Genomic DNA, 6000 nt, shown 5'->3' with positions numbered 1-6000 from the left:
CCTACAAGATTCTTGCTACTCCATTTATATTTTCCATCTATTTTTCTACCCAGGCTGCATTTTAGAAAATTTATTTTAACTTATATTCCAGTTTACCAACTTTTTGTTCATCAGTGTCTAACACACTATTAAACCCATCCATGACACACTTTTAATTATAATTATTGTAATTTTCCTGTTCAGAAGTTCTACTTGATTCTTTTTCAGATCTCCTCAGTCATACTTATAGTTTCCTGCACCCTGAAAATATTTTCAAATTTGTTTTTATCTCAGATCTTATGTTTCACTATTCTCATAATTAGACTTTTAGCTGGCCTCCTTCTGTTCTGATATGACCCTGAATCTTCTCTCTCATGTTGTCTTCTTTTCTTGTAGGCTTTATTTGGACTGTGCACTGCTTATTGTCTTTAAAAATTTATTTACATCATTTGACTGATAGAATAAGTGTATACTCCTTCAGTGCAAATGTCAGTTTTCTTCTTCCAGGTACCTAAATACTACCAGTGGAACTACTTTCAATAACAAATCTGATGTTTTTTGGAAACATGTAATATAAATTTGGTCTACAACTCTACTATGACTTCAGAGTTACAGTGTCTCAGATTCTTTTATCACCACCTAGTTATGGCTCAGCCATATTTTACTTGGAGGGAAGGGGCTGTAAAAGTGAGGTGAGTGGGGTCTGGTTTACCTTTATTCTGAGTTTACTTCTTTGAGTTACAGCTTTATTTGAGGAGTGAATCTTTAATTAGACTCCCCATGTTTGGTAGATCCTCATTTATGTCTTCAGTTCCACATACTACTTAAGTCCTTCAAAACCTCATCCCAATTTTATTGGAATCAACAAATGCATTCAAAGCAATTGGTTATTTACATAGGTATTTATTGCTTTAGAAATACATTGGAATTTTAGTTATCTCCCATAGATGCTGCTCAACGCCACCCAGAACTGAAGAACACATTCCCCCATTTGCTGGGAAGGTTGTCAACTTGTCTTACAGTCCTTTCCTACAGATGCCTCTGCGGAAAGTGTTGTCGTGCCCAAGTTCACTTTGCCCTTTCCATATATCCCACATCCAGTGTGATCTATGGTCTACGTAGGTATAAAGTCCTGGGTCCCTCACCTCAACTTAGACAACACTGAAGGGTTATAGCAGCTTCAAAGTTCTCCATGAGGTTAACAAAGGTCTGGTCACATCTGTGGCACCACCCAACTTCTCCTTTTGCCCCATCCTGCCCCATTCTTTTCTATCCCCCCAACCCATGTATGGATCTAAGAAGCACTTTTTGATAAACTTCCTGCACACTGATTTCTGTATCAGAGTCAGATTGCCAAACTGTGACTCCTTTTTGCAATTGATTTTTTTCTTTTTTTCCCTTTCTTTTTAATTTAAATTCAATTAGCCAAAGCATAGTACATCATTGATTATCTTAATTACATTCTGGTGAGAGAATAAACTTGTATGATTTCAGCCCTTTAAAATTAAATGATTAAATTAATGACTTGTGAACCAGCTATGGTAAGTTTCTATAAATGTTTCTTGTGTGGTTGAAAAAGAAACACATATGATAAAGATACTGGTTGCAATATTCTTTTTATCTCCATCATGTCAAAATTGTTCATTGTGCTATTCAAACCTCTGTCCTCACCAATTTGTTCTTCTGTCTAGTTGCTCTATCAAGTAAAGAGAAAGGTATATTAAAATTTGTCACTCTTATATGTCAAATTATTCTTTGCAGTTTTGCTAACTTTTGCTTTATGTATTTGAGATTATGTGATCATATAAATTCAAATGCATATTTTGCATATATATTTAAAAGTTACATCTTCATAATGAATTAAACATTTTGCATTATGAACTGATCCTCTTTACTTCTAGCAATGATATCTGCCTTAATGTCTAGTTTGTCTACTACTAGTATAGCTGTCTTGGCTTCATTTTGGTTACTATTTGTGTGTGTCTGTATTTCTATTATTTTATGTTCAACATTTATGTATTTTTAAAACTTAGTTGTATCTCATAGTTTACAGATGGATTTTTATTTTTTATCAAATCTGAAAATCTTTTTTTAATTGGATCATTAAGTTTATTTACATTTAATGTAAAAACTGATATATTTGATTTTATACCTATGGTATATTTTTTTATCTGTCCCATTTTTTCTCTGTTTCTATTTCACTCATTTCTTGCCTTCATTTGGATTGAAAAATATTTATAATTTCTTTTTTCCCCTCAACTACTTTAGAATTTATACACTCTGTACTTACTCTTTTAGTGGTTACTCTAGAAATGACAATACATATATATTTATCAAAATCTAAATGTGTTTGCCCTCCTCCTAGCTAATTAAAGGACTTTAAAAAACATTTTTTATTTAATCAATAGTTTGAATGATTTTGTTTTTAATAATATTCATGATGTGAATTTGGATTGTAGCTCCCAAAGGGTGAACTTATGGGCAATCTCAGGACCATGCTGTCCCCGTGGGAGAGGGTGGGGCAGTTCTACTCCTGCTTCTCACACTGAGATGTATCCCTTCAGTGCCCCTGCCTAATGGAAACAGTTGTGTATTTGACTCCCAAGCATGAGGTGTGTTGGGATATGTCCTATGTCCTCCAATCCACTCAAAGCTGAGGAGACGGAAGCTCAGGTTCACGAGGATCAGCAAATGCTCACAGCAGGGGACAAAAGGTAGCTTTGATGCTCTGCTTACCTCACTGTGTTCTCACCCTCACTTTGACTTTGGCCTGATAATTCCATATCATCTTATCAGATCTTTCTTTTTATCTAAACTTTTTAGTTTTCAGCAGCTGGACTTCTCCAAATCATTGCTGGAATGAAACCAAGGCCCATTTGTTTTCATATTAGTTTGGTTAACACAAAATCAGTATCTCCTAGGTCTCACTGAATAAAGGCTGAACAAATATTTAGAGTGTTAGTTTGACGGGATACCAAGTTACTCAGCCACTAATACCTGTGATACACAATCCAGAGACCATAGTCTGTCACCCACGTAACTCAGCAGAATGAATAATCAGCAGAATATTGGCTCCATCTACTAGCAGCAAACTTTAAAATTCACCTTCCATCAACAAATATAAAGTAACTAAAAGTTCGTTTAGGTTTGGGGAAAAATAGGATCTGAGAAGAATATGCTCCTCACAGCTATATGTGATAGTATTTTTTCATCTTTTTACATATGAGCACACTGACACCAAAAGAGATCAGGCAGGCCATCTGGTATAACCATGAGCCCAGAGCCCACATTCCTCACTTCTAGTTTCTTTGGAAAACCACTTTCTTTAATATAGAGTGAATAACCCAAAAAAAGTTCTAAAAAGTAAAATGTCAGTAGTCAACGGATAAAGGACTACTTATTTCTCTGTAATTGACACGTACTAATTATCTTATGGAACACCAAAATGTATAAAATAATTGAGAGCATTTAATGAAAATGTAATTGAGTTGACTTAAGAGCTTAACATAATAGTTCACTTAGAATATTACTAGATATTGCCACCACTTATGTTTACTCTTGAGATAAGTATGTATCAATGAAGACATTCTATTTTATGTAACTAAACTTATATTTATATAAAATCCTTCTTGCTAAATATACTCCCAGATTTACTCAAGCAGGCTTGACACATAAAACTGAAATGATCTCATTTATTTTATAATTCCCTACTGCAACAAGAAAGAACTTTCTAGAAATTATCAGAAATCCATAGAAGGTTTCAAATGCCAAAGTTAATTTTCCAAATGTAATTATGTGCCAGAGACATTGTGCCCATCAGTAATGTAGCTCCGACATAGTAGATATGAAACAGATAAATAGCAAACCTCAAATTGTAGGAAGGGAGGGGAGCAGAGAGATGTTATTGTAATGCAGAAAAATTACATGGAAAAAGCAACTCTGTGCTAAGGCAGAATTTTCATCAGATGATCCTCATCCTCAATGTTGCTCTCTTCTCCCACCACTACACATTCCGCCCCCTAACCCAGAAACAACAACAAAAAGTCAGAGTAATCTTACTCCCCTTTGCTGCACAAAGCATAACTGCAGACAATTCACTGAAGCGGAGAAAATCATAAATGTTATCAACTGATCGACACACTAGCAAATTAATTATGTTTGTAGTTAAAATCATAGAGTTGCACTTAATGTGTTTATTTTAGTAATTGCAGACAAAACAAAACAAAACAAAACAAAACAAAACAAAACAAAACACCTCATATAGTTCTTTGCAACTCCACTTTCATTTTGATGCCAGGAAATCTCCTTGCTGTTACAAGTCAACATGGAACATAGACCAATGAATTTACAAGTTCTTTTTACATTTATTTTTAGGCATACTTTGTTTATCCCAAATTGTAGTGTCTCATCAAAGAAATCCACATCCCTAACATATTAGTAAACTTATACTCTTTCTAAAAACATAACTTTAGTCAAAATAGCTATGTTATTATTGATCTGTCTGCAGCAAAGACTTTTTTGATGCAATCCTGTGACAAATATGTATGTATCTGGTGATTGGCAGCAGAAATCCATCGAAACAAAGTTTATGGTCAAAGAATACCCTTACCTACAAGCAGCTTCTATCTATGGTTGCCTTATTACTCTGATAGATACCCCATCTGCACTATACCATGCATAACAGGAAATCAAAACAATGCCAACATGAGAGAATAAGCTTGCAAATTGGGTTCCCACTGTAGTAAATTACATAGTATACACCCTTTTTTTCAAGTTTTTATTTAAATTCTAGTTAGTTAAGATATATGGTAAAATTAGTTTCAGGTGTAGAATTCAGTGATTCATCACATATATAAAGCCCAGTGCTCATCACAAGTGCCCTCCTTAATACCCATCGCCCATCTAGTCCATCCCCGACCCGCCTCCTTCCATCAACCCTGTTAACAAACATCTATCATTTGTTCTCTACGGTATTTTTCCTACTTCTTGAAAGTTGAAGGCATCTAGGAAGCCTTAATATTGAATCAAAAGATGCAAGAAATGAATATCTAGAATTATTTCAATGCTGAAGGATTTTAATCCATTACCAGACAGTATTGAGGTTGAAGTGATGACATGAAAGTATCATGGTACTATATAACTATATTGTCCCCTTGCCACATTCTTTTAACTTTGTCTATACTTTCTTTGCTGAATTACCATAAATGGTTCTTTATTTAGGCTAGTGATTCAATGGTTATTGAGAAATTTGCCTTTGTACTAGATTTTAAAAAATAAAATAGTCATAAATATAAAAAACAGAGTCTCTTATGGTTTGCTTCCCTCTCTCTTTTTTTTCCTTCCCTTATGTTCATCTGTTTTGTTCCTTAAATTCTACATATGAGTGAAATCCTATGGTATTTGTCTTTCTCTGACTGACTTATTTCACTCTGCCTAATACACTCTAGCACCATCCACATCATTGCAAATGGCAAGATATCATTCTTTTTGATGGCTGAGTAATATTCCATTATATATATTTCACATATGAATGAGATCACATGGTATTTCTCTTTGACTGACTTATTTCATTTAGCATAATACACTCTAGCTCCATCCATGTGATTGCAAAAGGCAAGATTTCATTCTCTTTAATGGCTGAGTAATATTCCAGTCTGTGTGTGTGTGTGTGTGTGTGTGTGTGTGTGTGTGTGTGTGTGTATAATCACTTCTTTTTTATCCATTCAGTAGTCAATGGACATTTGGGCTCTCTCCATAGTTTGACTATTGTTGATAATGCTGTCATAGACATTGGGCTGCCTATATCCCTTTGGATCTGTATTTTTATATTCTTTGGGTAAATACCTAGTAGTGCAATTACTGGATCATAGAATAGTTCTATTTTTAACATTTTGAGGAACCTCCATACTGTTCTCCAGAGTGGCTGCACCAGTTGGCATTCCCACTAATAGTGCAAGAGTTCCCTTTTTCTGCATCCTCACACCTATTGTTTCTTGTTAATTTTAGCCATCTTGACAAGTG

The sequence above is a fragment of the Eumetopias jubatus genome, unplaced genomic scaffold (assembly GCF_037043125.1).
Source record: "Eumetopias jubatus isolate StellerSeaLion01/CBP00866 unplaced genomic scaffold, mEumJub1_p1.0 scaffold_8, whole genome shotgun sequence".
Classification (NCBI taxonomy): domain Eukaryota; kingdom Metazoa; phylum Chordata; class Mammalia; order Carnivora; family Otariidae; genus Eumetopias; species Eumetopias jubatus.
The sequence above is the reverse complement of the archived record's forward strand: the minus strand, read 5'-3'. Positions refer to the sequence as shown.